Here is a 17,834-nt window from a genome sequence, read left to right as displayed (position 1 = left end):
ATTACATCTACTGGTTCCAGGGCTTTAGATAAGGACAAAACCTAAAGTTAACGCCTTCCACAGGTGATGACACGCAATAGCCAGAGGCCCTTGGCCAAGTGGGTGACGGTACCTGAGGGGTGCCCAGTTCACATTGTGCACTGGGATCAGGAGTCGGAGCTCCACTTAAAGGCCTGCTCGGGTCTGAAAAGAAAAATCCGACCCGAACTCGAAAGAACCACATCGGACCCGAGCCTGACCCGGCCCTCGTCTTTCCATTCTTTTTCCCTTACCCAACTCGACCCACGCCAATCCCAACCCCAACCCGACCCAAGCCCAACCTGACCACTTTTGGATGGGTGGAATGCAAGGATGCTGCACTGCTGCAGCATGAGCGCGATGATGTAATAGAGACGCTTGCTCGCTCACTGCGCAGACTCAGAGTCTGTGAAGTACTGTGTGAGTCCGACCTGGACCCGGCCCCAACCCAACCTGACCCGAACCTGAAAGCCGGATCCCGTTGGGTTTGGGTCGAGTAGCAGGCCTTTAGCTCCACTCATGCTGATTAACACCCAGTGGAGCTGATGCCAGTCGCTACTGTAGTGGACCCAAGTCCCAGATACCAGCCTGCTCATAATATCTGAGATTACATTTCCCTTTCAATATTAATAGAACACATGTGGCCCCACTGATGAAAGAATTTCTCCTCTTTTACTATATATAAAGTAACGAACCCCAATTAGCTACTGAGAATTGATTCAATCAACTGCTGTTCATTACTGGCAATTTAATGCAAAAAGGAAATGATACTTGAAGCCGATCAGGCACAGACTAAATTAGCAAAGTACAGTAATTTAATTGAATGGATATGCCGTTCAAATTTAAAATATCAATATAATTAGCCGGCAGTTTCTGAAGGTTACAGCTTGAAAAAGGGATTAATGTAGATGTCGTTGTGGATATCTTTAATTTCCTTGATGCTGAAATTGTGGCTGTGGGATTAATTTTGCATTGACGGGACAGTGTAGAGGGAGCTTTACTCTGTATCTAACCCGTGCTATACCTGCCCTGGGACTGTTTGATGGGACAGTGTAGAGGGAGCTTTACTCTGTATCTAATCTGTGAAGTGTGGTCACTGTAGGTAACAGGACCACCAATTCACACACAGCAAGACTCCATGAACAGATAGACTGTTTCAGTGAAGTAGGTTGAGGGAGAAATATCAGGCCAGAACATCAGGAAAAACTTCACTGCTCCTCTTCAAAATAGTGGCCCTGACATCTTTTACATCAAGCTAAGAGGGCAGATAGGGGTGAGATTTAACATTTCATCTGAATTAGTATGTCATCTGAAAGACAGCACCTCTGACAGTGTAGCACTCCCTCAGTATTACATTAGGAAGGCAGCCGAGATTTTGCATTGAAACCTCTGGAGGGGGTCTTGAGCCCACAACCTTCTGACTCAGAGACAAGTGGTACCCACTGTATCACAGCTGACACACCTTTGCACTGAAATGGCATTCAACAGCTCAATAAACTTTTAAGGTAATCGGCAAAAGGACTAGAGGGAAAGGGGAATTTGTTTTATGATCTGGAATGCACTCCCTGAGAAGGCGGTGGAAGCAGATTCAATAGTAACTTTCAAAAGGGGATTGGAAAAATACATCAAAAAGGATAAAAGATTGTAGGGCTCTGGGGAAAGAGTGGGAAGGGGGGGGTGGTTAGTGAAGTGAAACTAATAAGTTAGATCTGTCAAAGATTCAGCACAGGGACGATGGGCCGAATGGCCTCCTTCTGTGCTGTAAGATTTTATGATTCAGTGAAGTCCACAGCTAGGTACAGATATATGAACATGTACCCTGTGTTCCCTGACAGTGGAGAACTCATCTCCATACATCACCATTTCAACAGCTGTCGAGAATGAAATCTCCCTAATTATCGTCAGTAGACTCAGGATATTTTACCAATCAGATGAAAAGAGAGGAGCATCCCATTAAATCTTACTGAACTGACAACAATGATAAAATCAACTGGGACAATATGACTAAATTGCCAATCACAACCACAGCTTTTACATAAACCTACTCCGTGATGAATGAATAAGTAAATATGTGCAACTGACTGATTATTCTTCCCAGTCACAATGCAAAAAAAACAAGCACAGAGGACAGACAGAAAGAGGGAGAGAAAAGAACTGTTGGAAATCTGAAATAAAAACAGAAAAAACGTTGGGAATGCACAGCAGCAGGTGATGCATTTTTGGAAAGAGGGATGAGGAGAGGTAATATGAACTAAAGCGTATGTTTTTAAAGGGGGTTGCAGGAACATCGGATCATAGGAAATAGAACGAGTAGGCCATTCGGCCTGTTGAGCCTGCTCCGCCATTCAAACAGATCTTGGCTGATCATCTACCTTTTTCCGCACTATCCCCATATCCCTCGATGTCATTAGGATCCAGAAATCATCTGTCGATTTCTACCTCAAACAACAGAGACCCAAGGGTGTGCATACACAAATCTTTGAAGGTGGCAGGGAGGTGGATACATGCTTGAAAAGGAAAAATTTACAGGGCTATGAGGAAAGGGCAGGGGGCATGGGATTAATTGGATAAGTCTTTCAAAGAGCCAGCATGATGGGCCGAATGGACTCCTTCTGTGCTGTAAGATTCTATAATTGACTGAGGTTCCCAGGTGGGTATCAATAGCTGGGCTCGTGCTTTGTGTATATATTACTTATAAACAATCCGAATATATGAAAGATGGCAGGACAAGTTGATATATAATGCTGTTTAAAAAAAGCACTCAGGATCCTCTGCTAATGCACAGTAGTGGATGACCTGTCATTCTCCGTGGGCATACCCAGCTTGCAAATGTTGGCATACTATTCAACCGTAGACGTAATCACAGTCGAGATTGAACTGGTCCTTGCCTGAGCCGCAATGTGTTCCTTTGGGTGATCAGGGCCAGGAATCTTGGCCGATTATTCCCCTTGTCCAGCCCAGTGGCGCTGAGGGTGTATGCAGAAAACCCCAACTGATGCCCCAGCTTTGAGAGCGTCCCCTATTTCAGGTTTGAAAATGGGCCTTAACCAATTGAGTGTGAAACAGTAATAAGCTGCATTTCAAATGGCAAGCCTTTAATTATTGATAGTTGGAAAATATAAAAATTCCAATTCACGACGCAAAGACCGTGAGATAGAAAATACAGCCAGCATCCGTTGGCTGTCCTTTTGCCTGTCATTTCACTAGTCACTTCCAAACTGAAGGAACGAAGGAAAAGACAAAGAGAGATGGAAAGGAAAAATGAGGGAAAGAGAAATGGAAAATGAGTATGGGAGAGAGAAACCAGAAAGAGAGAGAAGCAAAAGAGCAGAGACAGAGAACGATAAACAGGACAAAAGGCACTGGTTAGAGGGAGCAAATATGCTCATACTGATTGTGTGCAATTGTACAGGAGGTATGTTAGCAATATGGCGTAGTGTGTTCACTTCCTGTTTGAGTCACACTTACAATTATCACATTGTTAAAAGGCTATTATTGACCAGACTTAGCTTTCTGTGGCGAGTTTAATGAAGAATTTATGTGCAAATCCAACTAATTCTTCAAACTAACGGGGAGGCAGAGGGTGAGATCTTGCTTGTGTGGAGCAAACAGCAGCTCAGCTTAAACCAACCAGCAAGTTCTGGAGATTCGCAACTCATGACGTATCGCTTCACCTCCTGAACTTGTTGGCTAATTTACTCATTAATAACGTCGTGGCTTATTAACACACTTATTTTTCTAGCAAGATCCAGCCATTGTGCACATCATGACATATCATAGGTGATCTGGGAATGTGTGTCCCACTGGTATGTATCTACTTAAGTAGAGTCTACAGCCAAACCGCTCTCTACATGAAGCACCAGGTACCCCTCTTCATCTCAGCTCTATCTGTATATCCTTCCAATACTTTCTCTCTCATGTGTTTATCTAGCTTCCCCTTAAATAATTCCTGCTATTCACCTCAACCATCACAAGGGTTAGCAAGTTCCACATTCTAACATTTAGGTGACAAAGTTTCGCCCGAATTCCCTACTGGATTTATTTGTGAGCATCTTATATTTATGTCATCTAGTTTTGGACTCCACACAAGTGGAAACATCCTCTCTTCACCTACCCTATCAAGCCCCTTCATTGTCTTGAAGACCTCTATCAGGTCACCTCTCAGCCTTCTCCGCTGGAGACAGAAGTCCCAGTCTGTTCAGCCTTTCCTGATCAGTATAACCTCTCAGTTCTGGTCATTATCCGAGTGAATCTTATTTTGCATCTTCTTCAATGCCTCTATCCTTTTTATAATGTGTCAACCAGAACTGTTCACAGCACTCGAACCAAGATTCTATACAAGTTCAACGTAACTTCACTGTTTTTCAATACGATTCTTCTAGAATGAATCCCAGTGCTTGTTTTATTTCATGGTCTGCTTTTGCTGATGTGTGAATGTATACCCCTAGATATAAATATATATACATTTATCATCATGCACAAGTAAACATATATACGTATACACTGCATTGAAATTCTTGGCTTAGTAACACTGTGCTGCAAATTTGGACAAACAGTTTTTTTTCCAGGTGATGGGTTAAAGACGCGGTCTCTGGGAATTGTGGGTAACATGAGCCACAGACTGCAGAGGTCAAAGATCACAACTGTTGTTCACGGTTTGCTACACCCATCTGTGTTCAGTAAGAGAAAATGTTCTGTTTGATGTCATTCCAAAGGACGTTTCCAGACGGGCTGCTTGCCAGTGAAATGAGTGGTTTCGATCAAAACTGGTCGCAGCTTCTCAGAAGCCCGTCTGGTATCTGATTCGAAGGCTAGGGTGAACCTTGGCCCATGACCTCTGCTTATTTAGTCAAGCGTGAGAGGGATCCCAGCCCTTGGCTTGTGGAATTGCTTGATCCATATTTCATAAAGATCCTGTCATTGCATCTGAATAAATGATAGGGGAAGGGTGCAGTTATTTTTTGTGCCTTTTTCTCCTGATGGTGATGGCTTTTGCTGTGGGGGTGGACGGTTTGGGGGAGGAGATAGTGGGGTGGGGACAAATTCAATTCTGCTTCTCTCGTATTGCATCAAACTACTAAGCATCAGCTGTGGCTCAGTGGGTAGCGAGCCCTCTCATGTCAGAGGCAAAAGGTTAGTGGGTTAAAGTCACACTCCAGTGACCAGGGCATGACAATCTAGGCTGGCACTCCCAGTGCAGCAATGTGGGAGTGCTGCACTGTCAGCGGAGCCACATTTCACATGAAATATTAAGTCACGGCCCCATCTGCTCTCTCAGGTAGATGTAAGAGATCCTATTATACAATTCAGAAGTGAAGCAGTGAAATTCACCCTCGTGTCCTGGCCATTATTTATCCCTCAATCAATATCCCGAAAACAGATTACCTGGACCTTTATCACTTTGCTGTTTGTGGGAGCTTGCTGTGCACAAATTGGCTGGTGTGTTTCCTAAATGGCCACAGTGACTATACTTCAAAAGTGCATCCTTGGCTGTGAAGTGCTTGAGGACATCTTGAGGTTGTGAAAGATGCTACAGAAATGCAAGGTTTTTGTTCTTTTTACTGATGCTGAGAGGCTGTTTCCCCTGGCTGGACAGCCTAGAACTAGGGGGTCATAGCGTCAGCGTAAGGGGTCAGTCAATTAGGACTGAGATGGGGAGAAATCTCTTCACTCAGAGAGGTGTGGATCATTGGAATTCCCTACCCCAGAGAGGTGTGGATCTTTGGAATTCCCTACTCCAGAGAGGTGTGGATCTTTGGAATTCCCTACCCCAGAGAGCTGTGGATCTTTGGAATTCCCTACCCCAGAGAGGTGTGGATCTTTGGAATTCCCTACCCCAGAGAGGTGTGGATCATTGGAATTCCCTACCCCCGAGAGCTGTGGATCTTTGGAATTCCCTACCCCAGAGAGGTGTGGATCTTTGGAATTCCCTACCCCAGGGAGGTGTGGATCTTTGGAATTCCCTACCCCAGGGAGGTGTGGATCTTTGGAATTCCCTACCCCAGAGAGGTGTGGATCATTGGAATTCCCTACCCCAGAGAGCTGTGGATCTTTGGAATTCCCTACCCCAGGGAGGTGTGGATCTTTGGAATTCCCTACCCCAGAGAGGTGTGGATCTTTGGAATTCCCTACCCCAGAGAGCTGTGGATCTTTGGAATTCCCTACCCCAGAGAGGTGTGGATGCTCAGTCGTTGAGTATATTAAAGACTGAGATCGAGAGAGTTTTTGACACTGTGGGAATCAAGGTGTATGAAGATAGGGCAGGAAAGTGGGGTTAGGGACAGCAACCATGATATTGACCAGGAGAGCTGGCTCGGGGCGCTGTATGGCCTACACTTGCTCCTATTTCTTACATTTCTAGGGATTACATACTGCACAGCAACTACTAAGTATTAACTATTTCTCAGTGGGAAGCAAGCACTCTCGCGTCAGAATCAAAAGGTTAGTGGGCTGAATTATGACCCCAATTGTCTATGTCAAAGTTTATGCTCCAGACAAGCCTCCTCTCACCTGACTTTCATTTCACCCTATTAACCTTTCAAGTAATAGATAGGGTAGAAGGAAAGAAACTATTTTCACGAGTCTAGAACTAGGAGGTATAGTCTAAAAACTTTTCAAGAGTGAAATTCGGAAACATTTCTACACACAATGGGCTGAATCTTGTGCCCACAGCTGGGCTCCCGGTGCCAGGCTGAAATGGCAGGGAAATCCTGCCTCAGAAAGCTGGAGTCGCCCCGGAGCACCGGGCCCATTAACTGCCCGGGTATTGGGATCCCCGTCTCTTTATAGACAGGGATCCCGCCTTCAAAAGCTTCCGGTCAATCACAGGGCCGGCAGCTCAGTAGTATCGGCAGCACCACTGGGAGCAGTGGCCAATGCCAGTACTGCAGAGACCTTGGGCCAGGCCCAGTGCTGGAGCTGGGATCCAAGGTGAGTGAAGTGGGGTTGCCAGGGCCAGTCCAAAAGATCCCGGCGATGGGGGGGGAGGCAGGGTGGGCGTTGAGTACAAGGGAGGGATCTCCAAGGAGGTGGTTTGTTTGATAGCGGGGACCCTCTATGGGCCACAGATTGCCCTTCATGGGCCACAGATTGGCCACAGAGGAGGGGTCCCCCCCCCTACAAGCCCACAGGGAGGTTGCCTCGTTTTACTGGGTGACCTCCCATGTGGCAGAGGCCACCCACCATCCCCTCTCCCCCCACCCCACCACTGGTTAAATCAAAACAACGGCAGAAAGAGGTCCTTAAGTGGTCGGTAATAGGCCTCTTAAGGGTCTCAACTGGCCTCTGGGCGGGAAGGTCGTCGTCGGCCTATCCCACCCCCGACAAAATTGCGTTTCGATGGGGAGGCGACGGGCCCTCGGCACCCTTGCCTCCCGTCACAATTCTACAGCCTCGCATTCCTGCCTCCGAACCCGTCTCAGGGGGCCCCATAAAATTCAGCCCCAAAAGTGGTAGAAGTGTGGAACTCTCTTCCACAAATGGCAATTGATGCCAAATCAATTGTTAATTTTAAATCTGAGATTGATAGATTTTTGTTAGCCAAAGATATTGGGTTATAGGTCAAAGGCTGATATATGGAGTTAGGTCGCTGATCAGTCATGATATCCCTGAATGGTGGAACAGGCTCGAGGGGCTGAATAGCCTCCTCCTGTTCCTACGGAGGAGAGCGAGGTAGAGAGGCAGAAAGATGTTCAGGGAAGGGATTCCACAGCTTAGGACCCAAGTGTCTGAATGCACAGCCACAAATGGTGGGAGGAAATAAATTAGGGATGTGCATTGGAAGAGCACGGAGATCTCGGAGGATTGTAGGGCTGGAGAAGATTGTAGAGATAGGGAGGGGGTTGAGGCCATGGAGGGATTTGACAATTACAACTGAGAATTTTAAAATCGAGTAATTTCTATACTGTGAGCCAATGTAGGTCATCAAGCACATAATCCCATCAGCCTCACAGCTCCAGGGACCCGGGTTCCATTCTGGGTACTGCCTGTGTGGAGTTTGCAAGTTCTACCTGTGACCACGTGGGTTTTCGCCGGGTGCTCCGGTTTCCTCCCACAGCAAAGAGGTAGGTTGCAGGTGATAAGTAAATTGGCTGTTGTAAATTTCCCCTAGTGTAGATAGGTGGTAGGGAATATGGGATTACTGTAGGGTTAGTTTAAATGAGTTGGTTGACACAGATTCGGTGGGCTGAAGGGCCTGTTTCAGTGCTATATCTCTAAATTAAAAATAAATAAAATAGTGGTTGTGTCAATCTATGTCCATTGATCTCATTTGCTGAGGTCTGTGTCAGCTGATAAATAAGACATAGAGCTGGAGCGTAAATTCTGTGAGGAAGGAAAAACAATACAATAACTGGATCAAATGAACGTTGTGATACATTATGCAAAGGAATTAAGGGATATGGGGTAAAAATGAGTACACAGAGTTAGGTCACAGATTAGCCATGATCTTAGCGACTGGCTGGAACAGGTTCAGGGGTTAAATGGCCGACTCCTGTTCCAATGTACCTCACACAGGTGTCTGTTCTTCACCTACGTTCAGAAGGCAGGGGATTCAACTGTGTTGAGTACGTCACAGCCGAGCCCAGCCCTGTTCCCACCCAAGCATCCACTCTCCCATTCTCCAGCAGGAAGTCACCAGTTGGTTTTTATTTTGCTTCTTCCCCCTCCCTACCTCCCACCAATTGAGAGACATTTGAGCATCCCTGATTTTAATCGCTCCACCATTGGTGGCTACACCTTAGATTTTAGATTTTTTAGATTTAGAGATACAGCACTGAAACAGGCCCTTCGGCCCACCGAGTCTGTGCCAACCATTAACCACCCATTTATACTAATCCTACACTAATCCCATATTCCTACCACATCCTCACCTATCCCTATATTTCCCTACCACCTACCTATACTAGGGGCAATTTATAATGGCCAATTTACCTATCAACCTGCAAGTCTTTGGCTGTGGGAGGAAACTGGAGTACCCGGAGGAAACCCACGCAGACACAGGGAGAACTTGCAAACTCCGCACAGGCAGTACCCAGAACTGAACCCGGGTCGCTGGAGCTGTGAGGCTGCGGTGCTAACCACTGCGCCACAGTTGCCTTGGCCCCAAGCTCCCTACACCTCTCCGCCTCACTTTTCTCCTTTAAGACACTCCTTAAAAAGTGGCGCAGTGGTTAGCACCGCAGCCTCACAGCTCCAGCAACCTGGGTTCAATTCTGGGAACTGCCTGTGTGGAGTTTGCAAGTTCTCCCTGTGTCTGCGTGGTTTCCTCCGGGTGCTCCGGTTTCCTCCCACATGCCAAAGACTTGCAGGTTGATAGGTAAATTGGCCATTATAAATTGCCCCTAGTATAGGTAGGTGGTAGGGAAATATAGGGACAGGTGGGGATGTGGTAGGAATATGGAATTAGTGTAGAATTAGTATAAATGGGTGGTTGATGGTCGGCACAGACTCGGTGGGCCGAAGGGCCTGTTTCAGTGCTGTATCTCTAAAACTAAAAACTAAAGCTTCCTCTTTGTCCAAGCTTTTAGTCATCTGACCTAATATCTCTTTATGTGGCTTGGTGTCATATTTTGTTTTATAACGCTCCCTTGAAGTGATTTGGGAAGTTGCATTACGTTAAAGGCGCTATATAAATATAAGTTGTTGACAATGAGGCCAATTATAGAACACCACCCTGCCCCCCACCAACACACCCCTGATGTTGCCCTGGGCGATTTCAGCCAATGTAACACAGGCCTGAGTTGAGACTTGAGACCTTCCTGTCATAGATAGTATATAGTACAGCATAAAAGGAGGCCATTCGGCCCATTGAGTCTGTTCCTGCTCTTTCGAAGAACAATCCAGTTAGTTCCACTTCTCCTCTCATTCTCCATATCCCTACAATTTTTCTCCTTCAAAGTTTGAAAGTTACTATTGAACCTGCCCTTTCAGGCCGCACATTCCCGATCCTTACCACTCGGTGTGTAAAAATAAATCTTCCTTTTGTCGTCTCTGGTTCATTTGCCAATCACCTTAAATCTGTGCCCTCTGGTTATCCACCCTTCCATATGTTCTCATCTTGGCTTTGGGTGTGACTCTCTTTTCCTTCTCCAGTGCATGAAACATCTTTGGCAACTGGTTCCGAGTCCTTCACTTATTATCAGCTTGTACATCAGAGAAAGATTCACTTGGAAATAAAATGTGGGAATATTGTAAAAAGCTTAAAACTTTAAAATCACAGAACCTTACAGCACTGAAGATGGCCATTCGGCCCATCATACATGTCTGGTTCTTTGAAAGATCTACTTAATTAGTTCCACATCCACCCCCCCCCCCACCAAACTCTTTCCCCATCACTCTGCAATTTTTTTTCCTTTCCTAGTGTATCTCCAATGCACTAAAAAAGTCTGTAATCTCCCCTGCTAGCTCAGGTGGCTCACGCAGAATCAGTTTCAATGTACAGTACTGAATGTGCCAGAGCAACTTTTTTGTACAATATAACTGGTCTCAGTACTCTGGATATGGGAGGGTGAAATTTAGAGAGGGTTCCCACTCTTGGTCACTAAACAAGTTGGTCTGTCTGGTGTCAGCCTTGGCTCAGTGGGTTGCACTCGTGATTTAATATCAGATGAGTTAAGGGGTCAAAACCCACTCTAAAGGCTTAAGCTCACAACTAAGGCTGGTACAGAGAGTGCACTAGTGAGAGAGAGCTACACTGTCAGAGGTGCCATCTTTTGGATGAGATGCAAAACCAAGGCCCCATCTGCTCTCTCAGGTGAACATAAAAGATGCCATGGCACTATTTCAAAGAAGCGTAGGGAAGTTTCTCCTGGGCTGATACTTACCCCTCAAACAACATCACTAAAAAACAAATCATCTTGTCATTAATGCCACTGTATGAGCTTGTTGTGTGTAATTTGTCTGCCATGTAGTAATGGCAAAAGTGACCACACTTCAGAAATTACTTCATTGGCTGTAAAGCAATTTGGGACATCCGCAGATTATGAAAGGCACGACAGTAACACAATTTCTTCCTTTTCAGTGACACCCACTGGTAGAATGTAAGTACTGCAGCATCCTTGACATGTTAACAGTCACAACCTTCCCAGTCCACAGTGTCGACCGGAATGCCAATCAACCAGTCGATCCATCAGGCCTAAATCAGGAACTAACACGATTTATATGCCACTTTACTGCTGCAACCAAACTGATCAAATCCAAGACACTCCAATCCCTGAAACTCGAATCACAGGTTGTGAAAGCAGAATTTTTTTTCCTGGTGGCAGGACATTGGGCAGATGAAGTTTAATGCAGACTGAGATGAAGTGCTACATCCCAGCAGGAAGAATAAGAAGCAGCAATATAAACCAAATGATGCAATTTTAAAGAGGGAGCTGGAATAGAGGGAGACCCGGGGGGGGCATATACACAACGCTTTCAAGGTGGCAGGAGAAATTGAGAAGTCCTTGGCCTTAGAAATTGGGGCGTAGAATGCAAAAGTAATGAAGTTATATGAAACCTTTACAACTCATTGGTTCAGCCTCAACTGGTGTGTCCAATTCTGGGCACCACACATTCGGAATGATGTGAAGGTCTGGGACAGGGTGCAGAGGCACCAGGGATGAGTTATGTGGAGAGACTTAGAGCTGGGTTGGTTCTCCTCAGAGTGGGGAAGGTTAAGGAAAATTTTAATAGAAATGTTCAAAATTACGAGGGGTTTTGATAGAGCAAATAAGGAGAAAATGTTTTGAGTAGCAGGGGGTTTGGTTGTTAATCTGTTAATTGTGTGTCAATGGTTTGATTATATGCAGATGAAGGGTGTTAACTGGGGTCTTAGTTGAACACTTCTAAGCAGCCACTCAGTGAGATGTGTGGAGAGTTTGAGTGAGGAACTGCATGTATGTAATCCACTTACTCAGCACAATAAATGTGAAACTGAGTAAATGTAGGCTCCAGCATTATCCTTCCAGAACAAATTTTCTGGAGTTTAACATTGGTAACCAGAGGACACAGGTTTAAGATAAATAGCAAAAGAACAGTGGGGAGATGAGGAGAACTATTTTTATGCTGAGTTGTTGTGATCTAGAATGCACTGCCTGAAAGGGCAGTGGAAGCCAATTTATTAGTAACTTTCAAAAGGAAATTGGATAAATATTTGGAAAGAAAAAAAATTGCTGGGTTAGGGGGCAAGTGTGATGGGGGTGGAGAAGTTGTGAGGCTAATTGGACAGCCCTTTCAAAGAAATGGAACAGAAACAATAGGCTTAATGGCCTCCGACTGTGCTGCAAGGTTCTATGATTCGATTTATATGGGATCTTGGGCTTCATAAATGGAAGCATTGAGTACAAAAGCAGGGAAATTATGCTGAACCTTTACAAAGCTCTGGTTAGGCCCTAACTGGAGTATTGTGTCCAGTTCTGGTCACCACACTTTAGGAAGGATGTGAGGGTCCTTGAGAGGGTGCAGAGGGGATTTACCAGAATGGGTCCAGGGATGGAGGATTTTAGTCACAATGTTAGTTTGGAAAAACTGGGGTTGTTCTCCTCCCTGGAGCAAAGGAGATTGAGGGGAGATTTATTAGAAGTGTACAAGATTAAGACAGACTTAGATATGTTAGACAAGGAAAAACTGTTCCCATTATCTAATGCTACAAGGACGAAGGGACACAGATTGAAAGTTTGGGGCAAAAGATGCAGGGGGAATATGTGGAAGTACTTTTTTTACACAGCGGGTGGTAATGACCTGGAACTCGCTGCCCACTAGGGTGGTGGAATCAATGGCTTCAAGAGGAAGTTGGATGGCCACCTGAGTGAAATAGACTTGCAGAGCTACAGGTATTGAGCCGGGGAATAGGACTGACAGCAGACTGTGGAGAGCCAGCAAGGACTCAATGGGCCAAATGACCTCCTTCTGTGCCGCAAATGACCCTATGAAATAAAGCTAACTGATGTGCAATGAGTAACTGATTCGAAGAAGATTGCATGGACAACAAAGTAGCCGACTGGTTTAGTGCACTAGAAAGTAGTTTTCGATCTGGGACAAGTGTTCAAATCTAACCCAGCCTCCTGAGACAAGAACCATCCCAAACTGTCCGGGTACGACTGCAAATGAGTTCAGAGAATTTCACCCCCATTCCAAATGGACAGCAAGAGGCTGCACAGAGTGAACTGTAATTAAAATAAGATTGTCACTCCCACTCAGAGAAGTCAATGATCACAGAAATGGGAAAAATTTCACAAATAGATACAATGGCTGAGAAATATTGCTGAGGCAGGGGAGAGAAAGCTTCACTCTGTATTTAACCTGTTTTTTTTTTCTTTTTTTTTAGTGTAGAGGGAGCTTCACTCTGTATCTAACCCCCGTACTGTACCTGTCCTGGGAGTGTTTGATGGGGGACAGTGGAGAGGGAGCTTTACTCTGTATCTAACACTCGTTTTTTTTTTTTTCTTTTTTTCTTTTTTTTTTGTTGAGGGAGCTTTACTCTGTATCTAACCCCCATTTTTTTTTTATATTTTATGTCGAGGGGGCCTTTATTCCTCAGGCCCCCTTTATACATTTTTTATGTCGAGGGGGCCTTTATTCCTCAGGCCCCCTTTATATACACACTTATATTTTTAAAATAACTTTATTAAAACCAGATAAATAAACAAAAAAAACTCAAATTAAAATGCCATTCTCGGCGTCGACAATGCACTCCAGTCCCTGCGGTGCCCACCGGTCGCGGAAGGCCTCAAGCGTACCGGCGGACACCGCATGCTCCTTTTCCAGGGACACCCGGGCGCGAACGTAACCGCGGAAGAGGGGCAGGCAATCGGGGAGGACGGAGCCCCCGACGGCCCGCAACCTGGACCTGTGAATTGCCACCTTGGCCAGGCCCAGGAGCAGACCGACGAGGAGATCCTCCTCCCGGCCCAAGCCCCTCCGCACCGGGTGCCCAAAGATCAGGAGCGTGGGACTGAAGTGCAGCCAGAATTTGAGGAGCAGCCCCTTCAGATACTCAAATAGGGGCTGCAACCTCGCACACTCCGTATAAATGTGGAACACGGACTCGTCCAGGCCGCAGAAAGTACAGCTGGCCTGGGAGTCCGTGAACCTACTTAAAAGCCTATTGCACGGGACTGCTCTGTGCAGCACCCTCCACCCCAGGTCCCCGATGTAAAGGGGGAAGACTCCCACGTAGAGAGACCTCCATCGGGGTTTCCCCTCGCCGCCAGATGGCAACGCGGACCGCCAGGGCGTGTCCGGCCGGCTGACGAGGGCGAGGAAGTGGAGAGTGTGCAGGAGCAGCCCGTACAGGAAACCCCTCCGCGCCGATTGGAATGGCACGGAGGGCATTTCCGAGAGGCGGCTCGGGTTGTGCGGGACCGGCTCCCGAGGAGGGTTTCGGGGCCTGGGTCCGATGAGCAGTTCCGGCCGAGCGGGGGTCAGCTCAGCCGGGATCGCTCCGCACTCCCGAGCCCCCTCGCCACCCGCAGTGAGGGGTGTCCCGGGGGTTTCGGCTACTCCTCCGCCCGCCGGACCGTCCCCGGAGTCGGCCGCCCGGACAGCCGAGGCGCTCTCCTCCGCCGGCGGGGGAGCGCCCTGACTGGAGGCGACCATGTTCCAGACTCGGAAAAGATCACGGTAAAAGACAGGCAACTCCCTCAGAGAGGCGCGGCTAACGGACTCCACCGGGAGCTGCGTGTCGTCTTGAAGGCAGTGACACTGGCGGAAAAAATACGTTGCCAGCGCACACCATCTGGGAGGACGCTCGACGTACAGGTATCTCTGCAGGGTCCGAAGGCGGAGAGTCGCAGCCTGGGTGCGGACGCACACCAGCGACTGACCGCCCTCCTCGATCGGGAGACTTAGGACCGCGGCAGAGACCCAGTGTTTCCTCTTGCCCCAGAAGAAATCGACGAGTTTCTTCTGGATCTTGGTGGCAAATACAGGGGGCAGGGCCAAAGTGACCAACCGGTACCACAGCATGGAGGCCACCAGTTGGTTTATGACCAACGCTCGGCCCCTGTAGGAAAGCACTTGGAGCAATCCTGTCCAGCGCCCCAGCCGAGCGGTGACTTTCGCCTCCAACTCCTGCCAGTTTGCCGGCCAGGCTTCCTCAGCGGGGCTAAGGTGGACTCCCAGATAGAGGAGGTGCGTGGTGTTCCACGCAAAAGGTGTCATCTCCTCCGGCAGGGAGTCCACCCGCCACTGACCAACCAGGAGTCCGGAATATTTCTCCCAATTGATCCTCGCGGAAGACGCGGCAGAAAAGGTCTGCCGGCAGTCGCGCATCCTCCGCAAGTCAACGGGATCTGTGATTGCGAGGAGCACGTCGTTGGCGTAAGCCGAGAGGACGACCCGCATGGCTGGCTCGTGCAGAGCCAATCCCGTCAACCTCCTGCGAAGCAGGCACAGGAAGGGCTCCACGCAGATGGTATACAATTGGCCGGACATGGGGCATCCCTGATGCACTCCTCTCCCAAATCTAAGGTGCGCCGTCAAGGACCCGTTAACTTTGACTAGACACTCTGCGGCGGCGTATAAAAGTCGGACCCGGGCCATGAAATGCGGCCCGAGTCCGAAAGCGTGTAGAGTCCCGAAAAGGTAATCGTGATCCACCCTGTCGAACGCCTTCTCCTGATCGAGGGAGAGAAAGGCGAACGACTGACCAGTCCTCTGGGAAAGATGGATCAGGTCCCGGACCAGGTGGATGTTGTCCTGGATGGACCGGCCCGGGATCGTGTAGGACTGGTCGGGGTGGATCATGTGGGCCAGCACGGAGCCCAGGCGGGTAGACATAGCCCGGGCAAAGATCTTATAATCTGTGCTGAGGAGGGAGACCGGACGCCAGTTTTTAAGCAGGCGGAGATCGCCCCTCTTCGGCAGCAGGACGATGACCGCCCTGCGCCACGAGAGGGGCATCTCCCCGGTCGCCAGGCTTTCCCCCAGGACCCGCTCGTAATCGTCCCCCAGGACGTCCCAGAATGCCCTGAGGAACTCCACGGTCAACCCATCCAGCCCTGGGGATTTGCCCCTTGAGAGCTGGTGGAGGGCGCCAGTCAGCTCCGCCAACGTGAGCGGAGCCTCCAATCCTTCGGCGCCCTCCGGGCTGACCTGCGGCAGGTCCTCCCACAAAACTCTGCGCGCATCCTCGCTGGACGGATCCGGAGAGAACAACGCACTGTAATAAGTCCGGACCAGGAGGCCCATTCCCTCCGCATCCGTGATGGAGGATCCGTCGTCGGCCAGCAGCTCGACGAGCTGCTTACGGACCCCCCGCCATTTTTCCAGCGAGTAGAAGAAGAGTGAGGCGCGGTCCAAATCTTCCAGGATCTGGATCCGCGACCTCACGTACGCGCCTCGGGACCCTATGACCTGCAGGTCCCTCAGCGCGCCCTTCTTCTCTTTGTACGCCTGCCACAGGGCCGGGTCCGCGACGGCATGACCGAGGCGGGACTCCAAGTCGAGCAACTCTCTCTCAAGGCGCCCGATCTCGGCTTCCCGCCTCTTGGTCGACCCCTTCGCGTACTCCTGACAGAAGACGCGGATGTGAGTCTTGCCCACATCCCACCATAGCCTCAAGGAGGGGAAGCCCCCCTGCTTCCTTCTCCAGTCGGCCCAGAATCAACAGAACGAGTCCCGAAATCGCTCGTCCTCCAGCAGCCGGTTGTTAAAGTGCCAGTACGCGGACCCCGCTCGCGTGCGGAGCGGAGTGAACTCCGCCCACACCAAGCGGTGGTCTGAGCACGGCACCAGCCGCATGGAGGCCGCCGACGTACGCGGGAGACGTACGCCTGCGAAATGTAGAGGCAGTCGATTCGCGACTCTCCTCCTCCAGACCTCCACGTGAAGGCGCTGGAGTCGGGATGGAGATTCCGCCAGACGTCCACCAAGTTAAGGGAGCTGATCGGTCCCCTCAACTTCTCCACCGACGCTTGGCCGCGCTGGGGACCGGAGCGATCCCCCACCTCGAGGGTGCAGTTAAAATCCCCCCCGAAGATGATGCACTCGCCCCTATCGATGGAGCTCAAGAGAGCGGACACTTCTTCAAAGAAGCGCGCTTGCAACGCGCCAGGTCTGGGCGCGTACACATTCACAAAGTGGAGTGGCACGCTACCCAGGCCAACGGCGAGGTGGAGCAAGCGGCCCGACACTAGCTCCTTGACCCCCAAGATCTCCGGCTGAAAAGTCGGGGCCAACAAGATAGCCACCCCACTAGAAATAGGGGTGAGGTGACTCATGTAGACCCCACCCTGCCACTCCAGGAGCCAGGTGGCTTTGTCTCCCGGAACGGTGTGGGTTTCCTGCAGAAAGCTCACCGCGTATCTCCCTTCCCTAAGGACTGAGAGATTGTGAAATCTGCGGTGAGACCCCCTGCTGCCATTGATGTTGAGGCTGGCTATGGTTATCTTCATGTCAAAGGTACTTAAAACCCGTCACCAACAGCTCACTGTGAGGAGGGAGTGGAAGTGCACCTGGCCTTCCACTCCCCCAGCAACCCATTGAGGAACACATTAAAACGGCGCCTCTCAACCAGTTTCACGCCCGCGCGCTTAACCGTTATCTTCAGGGCGGCACGGACGGACTGGATGATCAGCGCCAGATTCGACCAGCGGTCGAGGGCCAGCTGAACTTTATTGCGGCAGCCCCTGCAAACCGCGAGGAAATCCCGGAGTTCCGCCGTGGGGATGAGAGGAGATTCGGTGGGATGCACGAGGGACTCCTCCACCTCACTGGCGATGGAATCAAGATCATCCTCCGTGCCCCCCACCAAATCCCCATCCTCCTCCGGGTCGTCACCGCCAGCGGCCGACACGCCCACCGCACACTGTGGGGCGGACGTCCCGGCCGCGCCA

The sequence above is a fragment of the Heterodontus francisci genome, chromosome 10 (genome assembly GCF_036365525.1).
Source record: "Heterodontus francisci isolate sHetFra1 chromosome 10, sHetFra1.hap1, whole genome shotgun sequence".
Lineage (NCBI taxonomy): Eukaryota > Metazoa > Chordata > Chondrichthyes > Heterodontiformes > Heterodontidae > Heterodontus > Heterodontus francisci.
This window is presented reverse-complemented; position numbering follows the sequence as displayed.